At 39.4% G+C, this 25797-nt stretch overlaps 1 protein-coding gene and 1 long non-coding RNA gene across 4 annotated transcripts in view; one reads left to right on the forward strand and one right to left on the reverse strand.

Moving 5' to 3' along the window:
• SLC12A7 (solute carrier family 12 member 7) overlaps positions 1-25797 on the reverse strand; it is a 301892-nt gene that overhangs the window by 191385 nt on the left and 84710 nt on the right. The gene's annotated exons all lie outside the window — the stretch shown is intronic.
• Positions 9214-16192, forward strand: LOC138153806 (uncharacterized). 3 transcript variants are annotated; one of them, XR_011166458.1, is made up of 3 exons: positions 9214-9339; positions 11880-11987; positions 15859-16192. It is a non-coding gene; the product is annotated as an uncharacterized lncRNA (long non-coding RNA). The 3 variants fall into 3 exon arrangements; XR_011166459.1 differs by having other exon boundaries at positions 9301-9429; XR_011166457.1 differs by lacking the exon at positions 9214-9339 and adding an exon at positions 9507-9613.

Below are 25797 nucleotides of genomic sequence, written 5' to 3' on the forward strand. Positions count from 1 at the left end.
ATCTATCTATCTATCTATCTATCTATCTATCCATCTACATCTTCTAAGAGGATATTTTTCCTTTCTCTAAAGATGCATCTCTCTCTCTATGTATATATATAGACACACACACACATATATATATATAAAATCTTCTAAGAGGATATTTTTCTTTTCTCTAAAGATGCTTATATATATACATATATATATATACACATATATAAAAATCTTCTAAGAGGATGTTTTTCATGTCTTGTTATTATTCAATATAATTTACATATGTCTTTGTAGGCAATATTAATATGCTATTCATTTACTTCCTTATATAATTAATATATTTATTGAATTTTTGGCCAGTGGTCCTGGTCATTATATGAAAGCCATTCTACCTTCATTCTGGCTATCATCCTCAACTCCCTTTTACTAGAACCTTAGACTCTGCTCCTAGAGTCCCTATGAGCTCTGATAGGTGAGCTTTCAATTCATCTTGCCCAAAACCACGCTTCTACATCATTTCCCAAACACTATTTCCAAACTGTGCTGCTATGCAGCAGTTCTGCCTTCCCCTGCTCCTCTTATGTGTTGTCTTCTCCTTACTATAGCATAAATTCCTTGATGTCAGGGACTGTCTTGTTTGCTTATATTTGCATCAGCAGCACATAGTAAGCATTTAATAAATTTTGTCTCTCTGTCTCTCCTTTTGTCTCTGTCTCTCTTTATCTCTCTGTCTCTCATAAAAGGAGATGTGGTTAAACAAGAGTTTATGTGGAAAAGATCTAGAAATGTGGAGAGAGTATGTGGCATTGTGGATAAAGTGGTAGAGAAGCAAATGATAAGACCAAGTGTAATGGCAATGGATTTGAAGATCTTCCATGCCCCTTGTATTGGTAAGATAACAGGTACTTAGCACTTAGTTTCAAGTTCATAATTGTGTCAAGTAGTAAGCCCCAGAACTTGTGAATCCCATAGTGGGATGAACTTGCTGATGTAGCAGGAAGGGGTGGGACAAGGAGGAGCCGAAGGATCTTTGCCTGAGGGAGCCTGTTTTGTTTTGAAGGCTTGGGAATGCGGATGTTCACTGCCTTAACTATGTGTACCAACTTTGGGGCTACTGTAATGACTTTGACTTTCTGGTTTTGGGACTCAGTTTCTGGTATTTGAATAAACACTTTGGCTCTGTCCTCCATGTGGAGAGCCTGTTACATTTTGTGATTCACAACTACACCAGCATATTTGTAATCACCGCAGGGTGTTGTGAATATTGCATTGTTGTTACACCAAGCTACACCTCTTCTCATCGTCTGTTAGCTGATGGGGATGATCTTAGGCCTGAGATGCACCATGCCTTCACCTTTGCTAGGGCCTCCCTTCTCTGGTTACTTTCCATGTACTGTAAATATATCACATATGTAGTTATTTAGGTAGTATCTCCCTTATCAGAATTCAAGCTTCCTGATGTCAGGGATAGTGTCTTTTCTGTTTTCTTTTGTTTTGTGTCCCCAGCACTTAACAGAGGTATTTTTAAAAAGCTTGCTGACCAACTGACTACTATATCTAAGGTGAGAATATCCTTTCTTTCAGGTCCCAGTTTGATCTGATTCACAAAAACTTTATGACAGCATTCACTTTTTTCTTTACTGACCTCCCATAATGTTTACTGTCTATTCAATACATTGTGGCACCTGGTTTATATTTAGTTTGATACTTAATGATATACTCTCTTGGATTTTTCTCAAATTATATCATGATTTTTGAGATACTCATAGATAGGAACCATATTATACACTTTTTTTAAATCTCCTATAGGGTATGGTACATAGTACTGGGCATAATATGTATACTTTAAAAAAGTACTGAAAAGAAGAAAATAATTTATCAAGTGCCTATTATGTGGCAGGCATTGTGTTAAGTGCTTTACACAAATTGTCCATTTGATACTCACAAGAACCGAGAGGTAGGTGCTGTTATCTTCATTTTAGAGTTGACAGGACTGAGGCAGCTCAAGGTTAAATGATTTGTCCAGGTTTGCACAGCTAGTGTATTAGAGACTGGATTTGAACTCAGGTCTTTCTGACTCCAGACCCAGTGCTCTATTCACTATATCACCTACTCTAGTGATACCGTATGCAGATAGGTGTTTCATAAATGCATCTGCTTTTCCCTACTTGCTCTCACAAGTCTCACTATGCTACCTGCTCTGAAAGTCAGTTTGTAAATAAGACATAGAAACATAAGAAATAATACTAGCATCTCAATACTAACATTTCAACAAAATTTTAAGGTCAGCCAAATACTAGATGATGGCTCAGAGAAAGATAAGTAGCTTCTCTGTGGTCGCACAGTAGGAGGTCTAGGATTATAAGCCTGGGCCCCTTCCTCTCAGTCTGGTGCCTTTCTACCACCCACTGCTGCATTTTAAAATTGCTGATCAAACATACAAACAAATATAGGAGATATTGAGAAGGTACAATAAGTGCCATATTCAGTTTCTGAGGAGAAGAAGAAAGAAAAAAGACTCTGCGTGTCAGAAAGAAGGCCTCCCACTTTGTTCCTTCCCCATTGGAATGGTATTAACTACCATGAGGAATTCTGTACTCAAGAGTCACTTTTCTCCTCTGACCCAGGCCAACACTGTTTTGCCCAGAGCTTAAACTAATCATACTTTTTAAAGTAGATGGCTAATAAAATCAAGATCACAGTTATTCCTACTGTCTGATAGAAATTCTGTTTATTTTCCTAAAGAGCAGGTACTCAGACCTAAAAGACTCATCAAACATGTCAAACAAAAGAACCATAGGCTGCCTTAATCCACTTTTTGTCTAACAAATAAACTCGTATTACTCAATTTTTTTTTAAATTAAGCCACTGACTTTAAATCCTTGTATGCAAGTCCTGGCATGTTTCCCTACTGTAGGATTTAATCTTGCCCTGATGAAGGGAGGTTGCATAATGTTGAAGAAATTATACACAGTTTGGAGTTGGCAGACAGTAGCTCACTGTGTCTATATAACTTTGGGTGGGTCACTTAGGGCAGTGGAGAGAGAGCCAGGCCTAGAGTTAGGAAGAACTGAGCTTGAATCCAGCCTCCTGACACTTTGTAGCTGTGTGACCCTGGGCAAGCCAATTAACCCTCTCTGCCTCAGTTTCCTCATCTGTAGAATGAGCTGGAGAAGGAAATGGCAAACCACTCCAGAACCTTTGAGGAAAACCTCACATGGGGTCGGACAGGACCGAAAATGACTCAACAACAACCAAAAGGTCACTTCCTTCAGTTTCTTCACTTTGAAAGAGAGGGATCTGGCTGGGGGAGCACTAAAAGTCCTTCTATCAGTCTACCATTGTCTCATTTTAACATCCACCAGGAAATGGATGCTTGTTATAGCCAGAACCAAAGGGACAAGGAAGATGAAGAAATTTAGTAGAAGAGCCCTGTGTTTGGGATGCTGCCTCCACTTTTTACTGATAATGTGAGCTTGAGTCAGTCACAGTGTTTCTGAGCCTCATTCTCCCCATCTGTAATGAAGAAAATGATGCCTGAAGTGCTTACCTCAAAGGGATATTGTGAAGATCCAAAGAAATATTGCATAGAAAGTTCTACGTAAACCCAGGCTGCTATCGTGAATTCATTTAAAAGTAGTTTCTTTCTTCATCCACCAAAATAGTTCATCTTAAGAGGATATTTTATGTATAGTGCTTAACAAACACCTAGGTAGCTCACAGGATTCTTACAATAACCCTGAATGGGGGCAGCTAGGTGGCACAGTGAGCAGAGCACTGGCCCTAGAATCAAGAGAACCTGAATTCAAATATGGCCTTGGACACTTACTAGCTGTGTGACCCTGGGCAAGTCACTTAACCCCATTACCTAAAAAAAAAAAAATTACAATAGCCCTGAATGTAGACATACTTAACATGTTAACATTGTAAAGCAAAAGAACAGTCCTGCCTTGCAAAGAGCTCATGGTCCAACAGGGGAGACAGTGTGCAGATAGATAACTATGTACAAACAGGATAGATACAAGAAAAACTGGATCTAATCTATAGGGGGAAGACACTAGAATTAAAGGGGTTCAGGAAAGGCTTCCTGTAAGAGGAAGGATTTTACCTTGGACTTGAAATAAAAGCCAGGGAAGCCAGGAGGTAGAGATGAGGAGGACAGCCAGAAAAAGTCCTTGGGACTGGGAGATGGAACTTCTTGTGTGAGGAGATACAAAGTAGAGCTGAGCAAAACAACAGTAAATATTGACCAAGTCCAGCATTTTAGCCTTGTTTCCCTTTGCAACATTATAGCCATCTCAACTCCTCTTGAAGTGCCCACCAGAAATTATGCACCAAAGCCCCCTCCCAGTTGCAACTTGCTAGAAGGGGACCCCTACCAGGGTCCCTGGAAACTACCTAATAGGCCACATTAGTGAGGGAACGTTTCACCTGTATTGCTAGAAACATGCCCCAGATTCAGGTCTGTTTATGTTTGTATCCAGGGCTTTGCTAGGTAATCAAGGCTTCACTAGAAATGGCATTTATGGCATTACACCCCGCCTTGGAATCACATTTTGTTGATTAGCAGCACCTAACTCTATGTAGGTATATCTTACAGAAGACTCAGTGCTATCTTCCCTGTTGGGGAGGCAGTCACCGGCCAGTTAATAAACACTCCTATCAAATTATAATTGGTTTCGCTGTCTTGCTTTCTCGATTGTCCATTACAATCTCATGTCCATTTTTGCAATGAATGAAAAATAGTTTGTGGACAAGCCACCATTTTCCAAATTTAATCGCATATGTTATCAGTACTCACTATCTACTATTCATATATCAAGATAATTATTACTTATTGATCCTTAGTTACAAGATATATAATTCAGTAACATAATAAATGTTAGACCTCAAAAGTACTAGGTAAATCATTATCTCCTGTTGATTAAGGTACTTATTTGACTCTTCCATGGACAGATGTTTCTTCATCCCCATATGCATAATTTTTTTTTTTGCCTTTTGGAGGGCAATTGGGGTTAAGTAACTTGCCCAAGGTTACATGGCTAGTATTTTTTTGTGTTAAGTGTCTAAGGCTGGAACTGAACTCAGGTCCTCCCAACTCCGGGGCCAGCGCTTACTCACTGAACCACCTAGCTGCCCGATATGCATCATTTTTGCTATTACAAGTCCTTAATTATACAAGATCTTTATCTGCATGATTTCTAGCTATGTGTCTATTCATAATTCATTCACAACCATTGGAAGAGGGCTGGTCTAAGTCATAAAGAAGGAGTTCTAGCCTTAATTGATAGTTCAAATCTGAGGTCAGGAAAGCAATATCCTAGCTTCAGATCATGGAAACAGGTCAAAGTGATCTGGCAAATGGATTTGACATTGTCTGTACTAACTGCAGCTTTGGAGGGAGCAACATGCCTAGGCTTTAAAGAACACTTCAGCAGGGGAATTCTGTTGGGTCTAACATCTTTCATATGACCAGCTGTATTGACTGCACATCAATTGCAAAGTAGCTCTAAAAAACTTATTCACAAAGTACTATTTTGGCTAGTTGATGATGCAAAAGAAAACATGGCAGAGGGGGAAAAGAACAGGATTTGGAACTAGATGATCAGGATCTTTTAGCTTCTCTCAGTCTCATTTGCTTGATTTGTAAGATGGGAACAATCATACCATTATATAAATAAACATGTGTATTTGTCTGTGTATGTGTATACACATACACAGACAAATACACATGTTGTAGTTGATGATCCTTCATTTTGTCTTTTGTGATATGTTGACTTGCAAAGACATTGGATTTAAGTGAGGCAGAATTGCATAGAGTCATCAAAGTCCAGTGACAAGACAAAAATCAGAAGACTAGTGATAGCTGGGGGTGCATTGGATGAACTTGGCATCTTTGATGTCTTTCCAAGCTCTTAGACCTCCACAATGCCTGCATCAGCCACCTTTATGACCCTTGAAACAAATTGTTCTCACCAATTCTACTGGGGAAATGCTTAGGGTGGACATCCCCCTAACCCACCAACAGACAGACCTCAGGTCTGTCTCTTACCTTCAACCGGATTTAGCTTATCTGCTGAGACAGTTTTACTGGGCTGTAGTGACTGTACATGCTACAATTTCTTAGAGCCACAGATGAGAGCTGAGTGGCAGGTGGACACCAAAGAAGGATGAAGAGCCCTGAAAAGGGCTTACAAGCCCTCACACCAGACCTACTAGTCTTCCCTGATATATATCCTATACATCCTTCTTTACCTTGCAGGGTAGAAGTGTTTTGCAAACATTAAAGGAAAGTGTTTTGTAAACATTGAAGTACTATATAAATGAGAGTAGAGAGTGGGTGAATTGATGCTACTAAGGTTGGATGTGCGGGTCCAGGGCTTGAAAGGGTTAGTTTACTTTGTTTTATGCCCATATTTTGTATCTCTCACAGAAGCTGGTCATTACCCAAATGAACATGGTCATCAGGAGGTTAAATGTGCCGATTTGCCCACAGTCTCACCCAATGCAACCTATCACCCTTACTGAAAAAAAAATTCATATGACTTGTCACATCTGGCACCCCCTCCAAAAAAACACCTTTGTTGATAGTGGGTCAGCCATGTACAATTACAAATACAAAGAAGAACAGCAAATTATTATGGGAAGAACGTGCTCAGAGCTTCAGGCCCAAGCATGGATGAAGGTGAGGGGAGGAAGGAGAACACAGATAAACAGAAATGTTAGACCTGAAGCCCCCAGCTTGAGCATCTCCGCAAGTCCCTTCAATGTGCTCATTGTTCTAGATGTACCTTCAGTTTTCTGTGGTCTGTTCAAACTATTCCTTGACCTGTTCCACTTTAGATCTCTCTAATAATAGAAAGCAGCAGTCTTAAGAAGGGTGGAGTAGCCAAGGCTAGGCCCAGGAGTGATAAATTCAGAAGAACAGCACTTTCTGTCTTTCAACAGCACTAAAGCAACCATAGAGTTGAAACAACAACTTAATTAGAAGTCAATATATTGCACGTTTTTGGTGAGATCCTCCCCCACTCTCCCCTACTCCCTATACTCCTCTATATGAGGTAGAATCTTCAATAGTAACAAGGTCTCCATCTCCCTCAAATATGGAGGCACCTCAGCTGCTGCCTCCAGCTGAGACTGCTACTTGCAGTTTTTGGCGGGGTGCGGTGGTTGGTACTTGGCCCAAGTATAAGAAGTCCTAGTTAAAGCACTGGTAAATGGTTTTTGTTTCTGGCTCTCCTTCTTTGATTTCATTTACTCTCTGGGATATCGAGCTCAAGCTTCTTCAGGAATAACCATTACCTACTTCACCCAGATTCTAGATTATCCTCCATACACTTTGAGAATTGAAGGCTCTACAGGCCTAAGGGCTGCCCTACAGACCTAAAGGCTACCCTGAGTCTCGATCAAACCATAGTGAATCTACTCTTTGAAAATCCCTATAAAATCCAATCAAACCTATCAATCCATAATTATTAAATTATTATTATATTATGAAGATGAGGAGGAGGAGGGGATTAGTCACTGAAGGAGTTAGGGAGCTGCCTAGGGATAAAATCAGAAATTGTTGAACATTCTGGTGAATGGGATGAAATCAAATGCGGAAATTCGGTTTCCCCCGAAAGCTAGAGTGGAATTGAGAGGCAGTTTTCTCAATCAGTCTAGGGCTAGCAGAAAACCAAATAAACACAGAAAGAACTATAATATTACACATTAGTATAGAGTTGTAATTTCTTAAAACTGACTTGACTTAGTGAGATCTTTGGGTGGAAAAAATTCACTGTCTGAAATGATTCTTTTTTCCTGTCATGGGGTTGGAGTGGGGGAAGGAAGAAAGGCTACCAGCTGAAAGATGTACCTGTAGCTAATTGACTCAGAGTTAATTGTCGCTAACTGACCAGGTGGCACAGGCCTGGAATCAGGAAGACTCATCTTCTTGAGTTCAAATCTAGCCCCAGATACTGCTGTGTTACCCTGGGCAAGTCACTTAATCCTGTTTGCCTCAGCTTCCTCATCTATAAAATGTACTGGATAAGGAAATGGCAAACCATTCCAGTATCTTTGCCAAGAAAATACCAAAGTGGGTCACAAAGCACATGAGTGAAAATGACTGGACAAATATTTGATAATCTTGCCATTCTGGGAGAGGTGTACACAGTGACTCAGGTGTTTACATTTGTATCTAGATGCAACCAAGAAAAAGAAAGACCATCCCTGCACTCAGGAAGCTTACAATAGACTGGAGGAGGACAGTACACAAAAAGGAGCTGAAAAGGTGAAGGGGGAAGCATGAAATTCCCAGAAATTGAGTCAAAATTGGAAAGTTCTCAAAGTTCCTGAGCTCTCTTTAAGGAAGGCTTTGGGAGGACTTTATTACTCCACCCTCCAGCCTTCCAATCAGAGGGGAGAGCAGGAGGAATTTTCCAAGGCTGAGTCAATCAGCATTTCAAAGTATTTTGATAACTGCCTTTCAGTCTAACTAGTTTCCCTTGTAATTCTGTGTGTTTTATTTTATGCATTTAAAAAACATTATTCTGAGAAGGGGTCCATAGGCTTCACCAGGATCCATTAGACATAAGAAAGGTTCTGCCATCGCACTCAGGTGACAAAAGACAAGGTTTCTTCCTTTCAGTCCCAGGACCAGAGAATACATCTCTAACTTTTTCGATTTGGCTTTTATCATGAGAGGGACCTAGATTTTTGCTTTAGACCTGACAAACTACAAATTCTCTTGTTAACCTATGAGGTGTCCTTCATCAAGGAACCAAAATCCCATTGACAAGGGGCTATCAGGTCACCCTGATTGTTCCTTAGTTTACTTCTCAGAAACAGTTGTGGATATTACACAAATTAAGTAACACTCTTGGTTGGAGCTGGGGGAGGGTGGGGGCCTTACATACTGTTCCACAGGGAATTCTAAGATCTCATTGGCTATGCAAATGATCTGACACCATATATTCCAGGGTAGGAAGAAAGACAGAAGCTGCAGGTGCCTAGTGGGATATGGGTCAACACACTGGGCAATAAAACAAGCCACTAGTACAAATAATCAGTTTCACTCTCAGGCCCTATTTTATTATGCATTGTATAGACGGGAGATAAACAACAGTACATTGGGATGTTTGCTGGGTGTGAGCCCTGCCTTGATTTCCCAACTGAAGGATGAACATAGCAAGAGAAGCCAAAAATAGTTTGCTCCAAATAAAAAGGGTAGGAGGACCTTACCACTCAGGTCTAGGTGCAGAAAGAGATGTCAAGATAAAGAAAACAAGTCAGTACAAAATGGGATGAGATCATTAAGAAGAACTTGCAAATCCCATTGCTGTATTGAAAGGGACCATTTTTGCACCTGTGATCTTGCCAGTGAGTTTCCGGTGTAAAGTCAATAAATCTACTAAATCTTCTGGGTTGGCACTGTTGAGTATCTGAGAACAGATGGAGTGGGATAAAAGGGTGAGATGGATGGCAATAAAAGTCAGAAGGGAAAAGAAGGAATGGGTAGGGGTGTGTGTGTGTGTGTGTGTGTGTGTGTGTGTGTTCATGTTTCAGGAAATGTAAGCAGAGATGGAAGGACCTGAGGGAGGAGAAGAGTGATAGAAAAAGGGAAGAGTTCACCAGAAGGGAAAGGAATGAACTGGTAGGGTCTGTACACCAAGATGTTGGGTGTGTGTGTATCTTTGTTTCAGGAAATGTGGGCTAGAGTGGTGGAAGGTATCTGAGGGAGGAGAGGAGGAACCTAAAAAGGAAAGACTTCAGGAGATAGGGAGCAACCCCATGACAGGATTAATCTTTAGAGAAACTTCTCAGTCCAAGGCTGACTCCAATCCAGCCTCATATTTTTTCCTTGAACCTCAGGTACTTATCCCTCAGGGATCTATGGATCTACTTCCCTTTTCAAAGCCATCCCTCTTGCTTCCTACCAAAGTTTCTTCCTTTGTTCACTGAGGGAACAAAATACTGCTTTACTTTCTCTCCTGTTTTACTGTGTCGGAAGCAAGCACACTATGCTTTGGAGATTTCCAGTGGTATTATTTGCTAGTAGCAGAAAACAGGAAGTTAACTGGACCCCTCCAAAATCCATGCCACTTTACTGGGGTCCTTCCGAGACCCCAAACTATATTTGGACAATGTGTAGGACAACGTTCTGGGGTCCTTCTCTTTTTCAGTTAGAGCTCAAAACTTTTAATGGCTTCTTTCTAAACACAAAGACTAAAGGAAGCTTTGTCAATATTTCAGAGGAAAAAAAGACTATGGTCACTTCATTACAGGAGCAGGTAAAGAGGCAGGGGCTCTGAGGGGAACTAGGATGTGATGGCTGTCACAAAATGAAATCAGGACAAAATCAGTGAGGAGGTAACAATGGGGTTGATTGGAGGATGGGGAAGGAGGTTGTCCCCTTTTCTTCCTCTCATTAATGCTTCTACCATCTCAGATTCTAGACTTCATTACAAAATGGGACACAGGGATAGATGGAGAGGGCATGTTGGGGAAAGGGCAATAGTATATCTCAGGCACCCATCAGACAAGAAGGAAGGAATTCTAGGAGCATGGAGAGAAGAGGAGGTCCTGTAGCAACATGTTGCTCCAATGACATGGCTGTTTTGTAGTGATTATGGAAGGTATCATAGTTGGAACTAGAAATGCCTGAATTCACGTCTTATCTCTGATACTAGTGGTGTGAACATGGATAAGTTATATCTTCATTTCTAAAATGCAGATAATGATACCTCTGATGCATCTCTTATCTAGTCAGTCCAAGGTTCCAATGAGATAACAAACATATGTAAAGTTCTTTGCAAACTTTTAAGTATGATGTAAATGCCTATTATTTTTATAAATAAAAGGCAAATCTTGGCTTGATATTAGGAAAAACTTCCTAATAATTTAAGCTTTCCAAAAGTGTAATAGAATGACTCAAGACATAATGAGGTTCCCCCTACCAAAGGTCTTCAAGCTATGGTTGAATGACCACCTGTTATGTATGGTATAAGATAGAGTACTTTGTTGAATCTAGGTTGGGCTAGATGGCTCCTGAAATCCCCACAAATCCTATGATTCTGTAAGAGACACACATGCATAGGGAACTGCCTATATTTGTCAATGGGCATAATAGAAGTATGGAAGATGTGCTAGCTGAAGCATACCAGAAGGAGCCAGGAAGGTCAAAGATGTCACCATTTGCTATTTTCCCAAATGAATGGACCACAGCCAGCCTGCAAGTTTCAAGAACAGTATAAATAGAATTTGAGAATTCTATTTGGGAAAGCTCTCCCATCTATTCAGATACCTGCATCTTCTAATAAAACAACACCTGGGCTATTCTTGAGACGTGAATATAGTCTCTATTATCACATTCTTCTGCAGAATGAAAACTAACAACTCTGAAAATCAGGAGAGAGGGGAAAAAAGAACTATAGGACACTATTTCAAATAAGACTTAGCAAAGGCAAGAAGGCAGATGGTCTACCAAAAAGCAAATATGTCCTGAAAACTTTGACTTCTCTGGCCAAATAAGAAGTTAATATTCTCACAAAAGGGAATAGAGAGACTTGGGTAGGTGTTTAGTTGTTTCCAGTCGCATCTGACTCTTTGTGACCCCGTTTGGGGTTTTGTTGGCATAGATACCAGAGACGTTTGCCATTTCCTTCTCTAGTTCATTTTACAGATGAAGAAATTGGGGCAACCAGGGTTAAGTGACATCCCCAGGGTCACACAGCTAGTGGCTGAGGACAAATTTAAACTCAATTCTTCCTGACTCCTGGCCAGCATTTTGTTCACTGTGCCACCTATCTGTCCCAAGAGAGACTTACAGGAAAGAAACAGTAAGCAAAAACATGATCTCTACCCTCAGATTCCATTATTCCTCCATTGTTGACATTTTCTACTCATGTGCATGTTTCTAGCCCAGGGCCCAAGTCAGGAGGAGTCAGGAAAACCAGTAGCACCCTGAAGCAAACTTGTCAAGATCTCCTCCGAACAAGAGAATGACTCTGGAGGTCAGGAGTCTCAAGGTAACCTTCAGCCCTGGGCATTCCCCATCTGGGTTTCAGTATCTTTGTCCTTCTGGTTGGAACCTACTCTTCCCAGGAAAAAAGTATATGCAAAAGGGAGAGTGAACCTCCTGGTTTGGGCCCCTCTTTTATGCTTGCTATGCTATAGTAAACATCCCTCTTAAGACTAAATAATGCCAAATGGTTGATTGCTAATATAGAAGTAACTGATGGGATGCCAGGAGGAGCACATTCAGGAGCAAGAGGGATTTCCAAAGTCTTAGTACCTTCTTAAACTTCAAACTCAACTCCACAGAGTTACTGGAAGGAAGGAATAATCAAACTGCTTTCTGGGGCCGGTGGGAATGGGAACACAAGCCCAGAGAGGGTGCTGCAGTAACAACTTACATTTGGTGCTTTCTCTACAACAAACCAGTGAGGTAGATAGGATATCCCTCCTCATCCATGTTTTCTTTTTTTTTTTTTTTGGAGGAAATTGGGGTTAAGTGACTTACCCAGGGTCATACAGCTAGTAAATGTCTGAGGTTGGATTTGAACTCAGGTTCTCCTGACTCTAGGGGCACTATTCTATCCATTTTGCCACCTAGCTGCTCCCCTCATCTCCATTTTCTATAGAGCTTTCTGCAGGTATGATGCAGTATCTATGCTGCTGTACTAGAGGAAAATGATTACCTGGAAAATTGAGAAAAGAGACAAGAAGAAAGAGGGTAAATGCTAAAGACATATTATCCCAACATCTTAGACTACAGAAGGATGTCTGCAGTTGGGTGATTGCAACTGGTTAACTGTATCAAAGGATTCAAAGGAGTCAACACTAAAACACCCCAAATAGGTTTAAAAAAAAAAATGGAACAATTGCCACATTGTTTCACTGAAAAAGTACCAGCATGTAATCCTGTAGGATATAATTTCCAGATATGATTAAACAATTTAGTAGTCTAAGAGGAAAAAAAAATAAGCAAAAAAGATTTTGGAAGAGATTACATTCAGAAACCTCCTGGAGCCTGACTTTAAAAGGCACCATTATCTATTTGTCCTGAAATGTTGTCATTCAGAAAGAAAACCCTCCCCCATTGTCGTCACAGGTTGGACATTTTATACAGCACATTGTTTCCCATGTGTTCAATGTTCATTCAATCCCCATTTAGGATAGAATGGAGTCCACAGTTCTAGAATTATACCATTCTTAAGTGTTCTAATCAGCAGAGGCCTCGGGGTTCATTTATACCTCATTTCTTCCTCCTAAGCCCTGACAAGTCAGGTAGTTTTAATATCAAAGGCAGTCTTTTTTTAAAAAAGTATATAATAATACTTACAGCTCTTGTTTAGAAAAGAGATTAGAAATCAGAAAAATATTTCAACATTAATTTGTCAGTCAATTGTAGTGTCAAGACATCCACTACCTTATCAGTCATGGCAACTCTCCCCAGGTCCCAGTCAATTCCAGCTCATTTTACTGATCTCATGTCCTCCGAAGTTGATACAAATCACTCCTGCATGGTGGTTGGCCTGCTTATCTTTTTTCAAAGAAGTGCTTGTTACAAGAAAACACTTAATATACGATACTTTCCAACTTCATTTGATGGCATCATTGTATGTCCCCTTTTAAAGGTACATTAACTTAGCAGACACAGTCCTAGCTTATCAAGAACACCATTATGAGGGGTGAGTCCTATAAACCAATATATATTAAATGGTACCCATGGGATCACTATTTAATTTGTCAAATATTTAGTAAGTATCTTCTCCACATAAGACACTGTGGTAGGTGCTGGGGATTGATACAAACATGGAGGGTAAAAAAAAGGCATCGGTCCTATCCTCATGAAGCTTACAATCTAATAGAAAAACTAGCAGCATACAAATAGATATAGTGCCAGATGCCAAGATCTGACAGCTCCAAAAGACTCACAGTGGAAAAAGCTGTCCACATCCAGAGGAAAATCTTTGGAGTCTGAATGCAGATGGAAGCAGACTATTCGCTCTCCTTTTCTTTTGTTGTTTTGTTTCTTCTTTCTCGTGGTTCCTCCCATTAGTTCTAATTCTTCTTTAAGTGACGACTAATGTGAAATATGTTTAATATGAATGCACAAAAGCAGAGGCTTGATCAGATTGCACACTGTCTTGGGGAGGGGGGAGGAAAGGGAGAGAGAGAACATTTAAAACTCAAAATCTTATGGAAATGAATGTTGAAAACTAAAAACAAATAAATACAATTTAAAAATATGAGAGGTAGTATACCTGACATAGAGTAAATGCTTAATAAATGCTTGTTAATTGATTAATATAAGCTCAAAAAGGATACCTAGACAACACTCTTAGAAAATATGAGGAGGGGGGCAGCTAGATGATGCAGTGAATAGAGCACCATACCTGAAATCAGGAGGACCTGAGTTCAAATTCGACCTCAGATACTTACTAGCCATGTGACCTTGGGCAAGTCACTTAACCCCAATTACCCTGCCTTCCCCCCTCCAAAAAAAAATGTGAGGAGGGAGAATCAAGGATATCTTCTTTAAATCTGGACTTTGAAGGAAAAAGAGTTCAATAGACTGAGATGTGCAGAAGGCTGCTTTTGCTGTTCATCCTTGATTTTGGAAGGGTGATATACCCAGGCAATCTGGGTCTGGTCTCTGAGAAAAAAGTGCTTCCTCTACACCCATAGTCTGTGTGCACTTCTCCCTCAGAGGGTGGCACCAGATTGTCTGGGTACATGGAAATGGGAGAGCACAGGACCAGGAAACAACTGGCAGGTCAGTTTTGCTGGAATAGAAGAAGGTGTGAAGAATACAGGATCAGTGTGAAATGCATTGTGTCAATCTGGAGAATTCCTCACTAATGCCTAATATTGGAGAGGAGACAAAAACGTTGTATTAGAGTGTAATATTTTTGTATTTCACCATGCAGATTGAAAATAGTAGCACATCTATGTGGCACCTGACAAGTGACAAAGTACTTTACATACATTATATGAGTTGAGCCTAACCAAAATTCAGTGAGATAGGTCGTTCCCCCACTTACTATTAACCCACTCCACACCCCCTTCAATGTCTTAGAAATCCTAGTTTCCTTTGAGGTTTATCTCAAAGGCCACCAGCTACAGGAGGCCTTTCCTGATATTCCTAATTGCTAGTGCTCTGTTTCAGAAATGTATTTATTTTGTACTTCCTTATATATGTACAGGTTTTCTCCTCTAGTAGAATGCAGGCTCCTTGAGCGCAGGGCTTTCACCTGTATATTTGTATCCCAGAAACTCATGCTGGCCTGTATACACAGTAGGTGCTTAATAAATACTTGTTTATTGGTTTATTTTCTAGATGGGGACACTGAGGTTCAGGGGAGTTAAATGCCTTGGGCATAGTCACAAAGTCAATTAATAGATGGGGCAGCTAAGTGTCAAAGTGGTCAGAGTGCTGAGCCTGGAGTCAGGAAGACTCCTCTTCCTTAGTTCAAATCTGGCCTCAGGCACTTACTAGCTGTGTGTCCCTGGGCAAATCACTTAACCCTATTTGCCTCAGTTTCCTCATCTGGAAAATGACCTGGAGAAAGAAATGGCAAAGCACTCAAGTGTCTTTGCCAAGAAAACCCCAAATGGGGTTACAAAGAGTAAGAAATGACCAAAAACAACAACAATAAATTAATAAATTTCAGAGCCAGAACTCAAGATCAGTTTCTTTAAGGTTAAGTCCAGTGCACTTTCCACTAAACCATGATGCCTGCCTCCCTCACTCCAGAGCCCTGTTCCCTTCTCCTTAACCAAAGCCCAGTGAGTGAATGGGAGGGAGGTGGCTGAGGCTCAAAGTGGGGAGACTGGGAAAATATTCCACTTCTTTTTGGGCCACCTCAAGCTCTGGCTGTCCTCATCTTACAGGCTGAGCTGTGTGAATGGAAGGAGACTGACTGCCAAGGAGATAGAGGCTATTCCCTTCATCTAGACTTGCTGTGACCTTAGTGCACCAAGGTGTGACTGCTTTGAAACCAAAGCCTGACCACAGCATAGCAATGCTGAGCAGGATGCCCCCCAGAGAACAAAGGATGAAAGAAATTAATCTAGAATGAGAAGAAATTAGTCTTCAAAAAAGTAAGCATCTTGATGAATTTTGACAGCAGACTGTCTGTCAACATTCATTGACCCTACACTGCTAAGGGTAGGAAGGGTTTGTAAAACTTGTAATTCAAAATAAAAGTTTTGAAAGCTGTCACAAGGTTATGTAGTATATGGGTTCTCTGCGGATCCTAATACCAGTTGGCTGGTGCAGGCACTTTGAGAGATAAATTACTTTTTGGGCCAGAAGGAATTTAGAAACTATTTGAGATACTTTTAAAAAACATATTTAGGATATACTGGTTGGTATTAATAGAAAGTTGATGCCAACTAATAATAGTAATTTAACTTTACATTTAACTTTAAAGAGGGATTTTCGTATAGTAAGCTCATGAGGTAGATTATTACAACACTGATAATAGATAACATTTATATAATGCCTTACACTTTTTTTCTCCACCATAGCCCAGCAAAGTAACTAGCAAAGTTTTGTTATTATTATTATCATGATATTACATGGCTCTTGACTCTGGAAATCAAAACAATGTTCTTTGCCATGAACCAGGGTGTGACAATGGGCTGCCAATGACCATTCCTTGCAGTTTCCAGAGAACTGGAAGTTCTCTTGCCTCATCTCTGCTCCCCTGGAGTTGTACTTCTTTCCCTCAGTACCAGTAGAATGCTAACTCTTTGAGGACAACAACTATCTTACTTTCCTATTTTTATCTCCAGGGTCTACCACAGTGCCACATTAGACACCAAATATCTATCTTTCTTCTTTCCTAATAGCTGAAATTTATTAATAACTATGTGTTCTCAGTGTGATTGGGGTGGCTAGGCAGCACAGTGAATAGAGCACCGGCTCTGGAGTCAGGACGACCTGAGTTCAAATCAGAACTTAGACATTTGACACACTTTCTAGCCATGTGACTTTGGGCAAGTCACTTAACCCCAATTGCCCTCCAAAAAGCAAAATAATAATAATAATAATGTGTTCTATATAATTATATTGCTACTATGTTAATAATTAACTAGGCTTAGATTATTACTATATTAATAATTAATCATGTTCCATGTTACCATCACACATTAACAATAATATATTCTATTACTGCTATATTACCAATTCTTTTATTATATTGCTACTATGTGATTGACTACTAATGATAATGCTTTTATTATATTACAATTATTACTAAATAATTGACAATGCTCTATATTATACATCACTCATATATACTTGAAAATTAATAATGCTTTATATTATTGCATAGCACTATAGAATAGTATTAATACTATTGACCTTAGGTTACTCTATAGGTTTTATATCTCAGTTACTTCCATTCTCATCATGAGAGTATAAGCTCCTTGATGAATGGATTTGTGTATCTAGTTTTACTAATTAGTATGACTAATCAATAATGTTTAATATATTATATTATGTTATTAGCAATTAATAATCCATTATATTATTATGTATTGTTATTGCTAATTACTACTAATTATTCATTGCCATTCATGTTTTATTGGGCAGCTAGGTGATACAGTGGACATAGTGCTGGGTCTAGAGTCAGGAAGACCTCTCTTCCTGAGTTCAAATCCAGCCTTAGACACTTCCTGGCTATGTGACCCTGAGCAAGTCACTTAATCCTGTTTTTGAATTTGTAAAATGAGCTAGAGAGGAAATGGTAAACCACTCCAGTGTCTTTGCCAAAAAACACCAACCCAAAATGGAGTCATAAAGGGTTCAGACAGGCCTGAAAAACAACAACAATGTGTTTTATTATATTGATACTATGTAATTAATAAATTAATGTTTTATATCACATATTGCTGAAATGTAATATTAATAATTATTTGTATTTTATGATATATTACTACTAGATATACCTAATAATTGATAATGCTTATATTATATATTACTGCTCTATTAATAATGATATTTCAAGGCTTACAAAGTACTTTATTTCCATTATCTCATTTGATCATTACAATAACTGGGAGCTAAGTACTGCAGTTATTATTATCCCCTTCTGATAGATGAAAAACCTGAAGGTCTTAGGTGAGGCCTCATGGTTAGTAAGTCTCAGAGTTGGGACAAAGGAGGTTCTTCTGACTCTTAAATCCAGTAGTTTTCCCCTTTTAAGCCAGGCTGCCTCTCCCTGATAGGTAGCTGAATTTTATTTTTCTAAAGCATTTGGAAATGAAAAGGTTGTGTGGGTAGAGGGGAGGAACTGCCCACCCAACATGAGAAATGTATGTCCTCTCTGTGCCAATGATTCTGTAGGAAAGATGACTATGTATGTGGTCAAGCCCCGATGATATGAAAGTTGACCAGAGTGATAGTAATTAAGATGCAGTTGGACATTTGGAAACCAGTAGATTAAAAAATTTTCACAGAGAGTAAAAAGAAGACAAATCACATATCCCTATAACATTTTAATTTAATTGAAATAAAAACTTTAGGACTGCACTGTCCTAAAGCTAAGGAGATTCATAATACACTAGGTTTTGCATTTTATCCCATCTCTCCCATCCCCTCTCACTGCCCCCCACAAAAAAAAAAAAAAAACAACCACCCAATAAATGAAATATCTTCTTAGGTCATTTCCAGTCCTAGATCTCAGAGACTAAGATTAATCTCTTTCTACTTGGGATAAAATGAGTCTAAGGATTCTTTTGTCTAGAGACAGGACATTTCCTAAGATCTCTATTGCCACCTACTGTTGGCTCACTTACTTACCTTAAATCCTATACTGGAAACTAAGAAGGGAAAACAAATTTGCTAAGAGCTTACTCTGAGTGCTGTGGCAGTAGGGATATGGGGAAATACACATTCAATTCAACAATTAGATAAATGCAAAGAATTGTTCTGAGCATTAGAGACACAAATCCAGTTGTCAAAGACTTTACACTCTCATGATGAGAATGGAAGCAAGTAGCTGGGACACAGACCCTGTAGGATGACCTGAGGTCAAAAGTGCCAGGAAAACCTGGGGGAAAAACTCTTTTTCAGATGAGGTGATTAGAAGAGACTCCATGGAGGTCACAGCTGAAATGAGTCTTTAATAAAGGGAGAAATATTGAGGGGATTTTCTTTCAGGATTGTTTTTGTTTTTCAGTAGTGTCTGACACTTCCTGACCCCCTGGGCCATAGCATGACAGTACTGTCCATGGGGTTTTCTTGGCAAAGATACTGGAGTGGTTTGCCATTTCCTTCTTTAGTGGATTAAGGCAAACTGAGGTTAAATCACTTGCCCAAGGTCACACAGCTACTGAGTATCTGAAATCAAACTTGAACTCAGATCTTTCTGATTCCAGGCTCAGAGCTCTATCCATTTGAGTTACCTAACTGCCTCCATGTCAGAATTAGAGAATTTCAATTAAAAACCAAAGGCAGAGATGGGAGAGGGCACTAGGAGAACTGGGCATAGTTCACTCCGGGTCCAAATCCCCCAGAGTGCTGAGTAACAGAAGGGGAATAGCATGAGATATGGCTGGAAAGATAGACTGAACATTGATTGGGAAAAGGATGAGTAGTTTATGTGGTAGACAATGGGGAACCATTGATTGTTGAATCATAATATTGTGCAGCTAAGAGGGAAGGAATGAAAGTCTGAAATTTAAATCTCTTCCAGTGATACTTCAAAGGTTTTTGAAGAGGGGAGTAACATAATTAGAGTCAGTGTATTAGGAACAGAATACTCTGAAGTAAATTGTGGAAGATCATGGTGATTTGATTATTCTGTGCCTGGTTCAGTGTTTTTTAGCGAGTTCAGCTAGCCACAACTTGGAGACTATTTACTGGACTGATGAAGTCAGGTTACTCTGACATGACATTCCATCCATGGTCCTACTTATTGAGATCCCTAAAAAGGGGGAACGGGAATTAGTGGAAAAAAGCACTACAAACCACCTATTAAATTTTTTTTTTTTTGCTTTTTGGAGGGGGGAGGGCAGGGCAATTGGGGTTAAGTGACTTGCCCAAGGTCACACAGCCAGTAAGTGTTAAATGTCTGAGGCTGGATTTGAATTCAGGTCCTGGTGACTTCAGGACCAGTGTTTCATTCACTGCACCACCTAGCCACCCCCACCTATTAAATTTTTGACCATTCTACTGTCCTCAGTTTCCTTATCTGTAAAATAAGTCAGAGAAGGAAATGGCAAACCATTTCAGCATCCTTGCCAAGAAAACCCCAAATGGGGTCACAAAGAGTAGGACATGACTGAAACAACCGAACAACAACTGGCATTACAGTCATTTGCCAATTATCTGTCCTAATTGGGATCAAGGAAAGAATGAGTAATTGGAATCCACAGGTGGTCACCAAAGCTGATTTTTAGTTACCATTTTAGCTATCAAACCTTTCACTAGCTACTAATAAGCAGCAATTGGGCTAAATTTAGTTTTATCTCCTTTTTCTCCACCTAGTACAATGCATTATTTATAATAAGCACTTATTGAATGTTTGTTGAATGATTCAATCCATACTCTTTCTGGCAGAGTTACAATAAGCCTCTAGATAGTATTCCCAAATCTCTACAGGTAAGGAAGTTAAATACTAAACTTAGATAATCCACACAGTAATTAATCAACCCCTATCCCTATCCTCATTTAACCTCTGTCTACCTAATCCATTGGAAAAGGAAATGGCAAACTACTCCAGTACCTTTGCCAAGAAAATCCCATGTATTGGGGTTTTGTATTGACATGGGTGGTGCATGAGTCATGAAGAGTCCCACACAACTAAACACAATATCCCCATCATAGGAAATGTGTTGCTAATCCAGCAAAACTGACCCTTTGACTTTTTTATGCAGTTGGAAGCCTAAACCTTAAATGATCACTAGCCACCATGACTTGCATTCAAATCACAAGCTGACCAGAATGTCTGTTACTGTCTCAATTACAGTGTCAATCATGGTATTTCACTGAGGATTTTTTACAGCTACAATTTGTGAGTGGCAGCTGGGAATGAAGGATAGTCTTGAAGTCAGAAAAATCTGGGTTCAAGTTCTGTCTATGATACATACTATGTGACCATGGGCAGATCACTTAGCCACTCAGTGGCCTAGTAACTCAAAGACCATGATTATAAAGTGATGTGAGTTTCTATACCTTATAACCACAGTGAGAAGCAATATGGTATAGTGGATATGGGACTGGACCAGTACTACTTACTAGCCATGTGACCTTGGGTAATTCACTTAACTGCTTCCTACCTCAATTTCCTCATCTGTTTTTTTTTGGGGGGGGGAGGGATGGATTTTAATTTTTAAATAGTATTTTGTTTTTTCCCAATTATATATCAAGACAATTTTTAGCATTCATTTTTATAAGATTTTGAGCTCCAAATTTTTCTCCCTTCCTTGCTCCCCTCCCCTCTTTCAAAAAAGGTAGACAATTTGATATAGGTTATATATGTGCAATTATGTAAAACATATTTCCAAATTAGTCACAGTTGTGAGAGAAGAAACAGATCAAAAGAAAAAAAAACATGAAAAAATAAAGCAAGTGAAAAAAATATGTTTTGATCTGCATTCAGAGTCCATTAGTTCTTTACCTAGATGTGAATAGCATTTTCCATTCTGAGTCCCTTTGTACTTGTCTTGGGTCACTGTGTTACTGTGAAGAGCTAAGTCTGATCATCAGGTGATGTTGCTGATACTGCATACAATGGTTTCCTGCTTCTGCCCATTTCACTTTACATCAGTTCATACAAGTCTTTCTAGGTTTTTCTGAAATCTGCTCATCATTTCTTATGGAACAATAGTATTCCATTACATTCATATACCATACCTTGTCTATGCCCAATTGATAGGCATCCCCTCAATTTCCAATATTTTGCCACAATGAAAAGGGCTGCTATAAAGATTTTTGCACATGTCGTTCCTTCTCCCTTTTTAATGATCTTTTGGGGATACAGCCCTATAATGGGAATGGGAATTTGAAGATCTTCCCTGCCCCTTAATAGATCTAGGGGGGGGGGAGTTTGAAGACCTTCCCTGCTGTGAAGATAAACTCTGCCCCCTAGGACACAGGAAGCCAGTAGAGAATAAGTCTGATAGTTGGAGACAGTTGGAGAAAGTTGGGGACAGGGGAGCTTAGGCAAGGAGATAGAGAGGTTTGTGAGTAAATATTGATCTTGTATTGATTTGTGGGAAGGCTAAAGTATGCTATGCCTCTCAGCATTATTGTGGCTTCTCAATATCTTTGGTACTATGATGGAATTGGCTTACTGGTTTGGGGATTCAGTCTTCTGGTGTCTAAATAAATCCTTGAACTTCATCCTCTATCTGGAGAGTCTGGCATATTTTGTGATCGAATGCCATGCAATAGTCATATTCACGGTCTCTATTGTGATTGTGGGCACTGTAAATATTGCATTGGCGCTACAAGCCCTAGTAATGGTATTGCCTGATCAAAGGGTATGCACAGTTTTATAGCCTTTTGGGCATTGTTCCAAACTGCTCTCCAGAGTGGTTGAGTTTCCTCATCTGTTAAAGAAGACAGTTGGACTTGACAGCTTTCTACCTCTAAATCTTTTATTCTAAGTCAGAGATCAGGCTTAACCTTCTCGGGCCCCCCCCCCAAAAAAAAAAAAAAATCTGACTTGCCTAGAATATCACTGGAAGATATTTAAATTTCAGACTTCCCATTCTATCCTTCTTAGCTCCACAATTTTATGATTCAACAATCAGTACCCTGATGATAAGAAAAGACAAGAGATTCAGAGATGTATTTTAAGTATTGAGGATGGTGCGTAGCGGTGAACAGAGGAAGAGTCTAACATTTTCTTGAAGAGCTATTTACATATTATTCTGTTCCTCTGTAACTGTCACAGCTCATAAAATACATGACATGTTATCAAATATAAAGACTCACCAAAGCAATAGCTTAAAGTCTTGTATGATGGGGAGAGAAGCAAGAGACTTAGATTCTAGCCTTTGCTCTGTCACTAATTAGTTTAATAACCTAGGCCAAGTTGTATGACCTCTCTGAGCCTAAGTTTTCTCATATGCAAAATAAAATTCCCTTCCAGCTCAAAAATTCTAACATTCTTAAATTCTTTAAATTTTTTTTTCTGGGGAGGGGGTGAATGTAATTATACATATATATATATATGTGTGTGTGTGTGTGTGTATGTATATATATACATATTTTTTGAAAAAAATCTAATTTAAAGCTATAATTGTTTCAACCCAATTATAGAATCATATAGGGCCAGGAGAGGGCTCCAAAGGTCATTTAGGTCACCCTTCAGATACAGTGATTAAATCCTCCTAGAGGAAAAAAAAATGTTTTTATTAAAGGTCTTTGGAAAAAGGATTTTTCTATTTTTAAAAAATATCACCAGGGTGTAAAAAAAAAGGAAGCAGGAGCCTCAGATAAGTCAGACAGGATTGGAACTACCACCATTAAATGTGAATTATAAAAAAACAAACAAAGGAAATATAAACAGACTGTACATAACCCAAGCTCACACTTTTATATACAATGACTTTGTATGTTAAAATTTTCATGTTTGTTTATTGAGTTCATAATAAAAGACAAAAAATTTTAATCACCTGACTGCTATAAAGAAAGCAAACACTGTCCTGTCTTACAGCATTTGCTATGCTGTCAAATGTGAGGGGCAGAGAAAGCACATAGGAAAATCAGTCCCTTGTCCCCTCCCTACCTTTTCACCCTTTTTTCCAGTTGTCTCATACCCCCTTCTTTTTGGGTGTCTTAATTGTCTCCAACTGTAGGCTATAGTTTCATCTTACAGTCTAAATTTAATTCTGTAATGGTCAGACCTGGCCCTATAGCCATGTAGAATGAGTATGGGCAAAACTGGTCTCAGGCATAGATAGGAAGAGTAGGTGGTGACTCCTGTGGTATAATTTGAGGGTCACTTCATGGTTTTCTCTGCTCCAAAATAAACCCCCCTGCCCCCATTTGCTATAGCATTTGAAAATCCATAGATAAAGATTTATTTCTTTGGGTTAAAGCAGTGTCTTTTAAAATACAAATTGAGCTGGGAGTAAGGGGTTGTTTTATTACAGCTCTTTACAAAGCACATAATGCTTTATGTGTTTTACTTTTTGGATCCTGACAACCATTCCAAATCAGAACAATGCAAGTATTATTAATCTCACCTTACAGAGTTAGAAATTGAGTCTCAGAAGTGAGGGGACTGCCCCATGGTCACAAAGTTAACAAGGATCCTCAAATCCAGATCTTTGGATTTCTTGTGCCTTCTCTACTACACAGAGTTGAATATTAAGTCTGCATCAGGTGTTTTCACAGCTAGCTAAATAGAGGGGCTGAAGGAATCAGTTTTAATGGAAGGGAGGAAGCAAATGTAATTAAGGAGAATTAGATAAAAATGCCCAGGGAGGGAATGCCTGGATCTCATGCTGACATGGGAGGCTCCGAGCCATTGGGGAATAACCCAAATGCCAGGTGGGACTGCAGGAAGGGAATGAAAAAAAAAACACAGAAAGGAGAGATGGAAGGGAGCTGATATCTTTGTCCTACTTCCTCCTTTGGCCTGTGACAGGTTCTGGATACCATTCTTTTACAATCTGGAAAGTGAATTTCTCTTCTAACATAAAGACTAAGAACATAGGGCTGCACCAGAGTGTTCTGGAGGCTTACAGAACCACTAAATGATAGGGCTGAACACATGGTCCAACCCACTGCCAAAGCGTGCAAAAAACTTTTAAAACTATCACCGTAAGAATTAGATTGGAGCAAATGGAAGCTAATGACTTTATGAGAAATCAAGATGCTGTTAAACAGATCCAAACAAATGAAAGAATAGAAGGCAATGTGAAATATCTCATGGGAAAAACCACTGACCTGGAAAATAGATCCAGGAGAGATAATTTAAAAATTATTGGACTGCCTGAGAGCCATGACCAAAGTAAGAGCCTGGAAAGCATCCTCCAGGAAGTTCTCAAAGAAAACTGCCCTGATGTTTTAGAACGAGAGGGAAAAATAGAGGTTGAAAGAATCCACCAATCACCTCCTGAAAAAGATCCCAAAAAGAAAACTCCTAGGAATATTATAGCCAGGTTCCAGAATTCCCAGATTAAGGAGAGAATATTACAAGCAGCCAGGAAGAAACAATTTGAATATTGTGGAAACACAATCAGGATAACCCAGGATCTGGCAGCTTCTACACTGAGGGATCGAAGGGCCTGGAATGTGATATTCCAGAGGTCAAGGGAGCTGGGATTAAAACTAAGAGTCACCTACCCAGCAAAACTGAGTATCCTGTTTCAGGGGAAAATATGGTCATTCAGTGGAATACAGGACTTTCAAGCATTCTTGCTGAAAAAAACCAGAGTTGAATAGAAAATTTGACATTCAGATACAAGAAGCAAGAGAAGCATGAGAAGGTAAACAGGGAAAAGAAATCATAAGGAACTTATCAAAGTTGAACTATTTTTTTTTTAAAAGCAATTGGGGTTGAGTGGCTTGCTCGGGGTTGCACGGCCAGTTGTTGTTTCTGGGTGTGGTGCTGAGTGTCTGGGCCGGATTTGATCCGGGTCGTCCCGGCACTGGGGCCGGTGCTCTTGCTCGCTGAGCCACCTGGCCAAAGTTGAACTATTAACATTCCTACATGGAAAAACAATAATTGTAACTTATGAAACTCTTCTCAGTAGTTGAAGGGATTAGAAATATATATATATATGTGTGTGTGTCTTTATATGAGGGTATGCGGGCATATGAATACATATGTGAATGTGTGTATATATGTTTACAGGTATACA

Source organism: Petaurus breviceps, unplaced genomic scaffold (genome assembly GCF_028583685.1).
Source record: "Petaurus breviceps papuanus isolate PSGF00001 unplaced genomic scaffold, PetGlider_PUasm1.0 151, whole genome shotgun sequence".
NCBI lineage: Eukaryota > Metazoa > Chordata > Mammalia > Diprotodontia > Petauridae > Petaurus > Petaurus breviceps.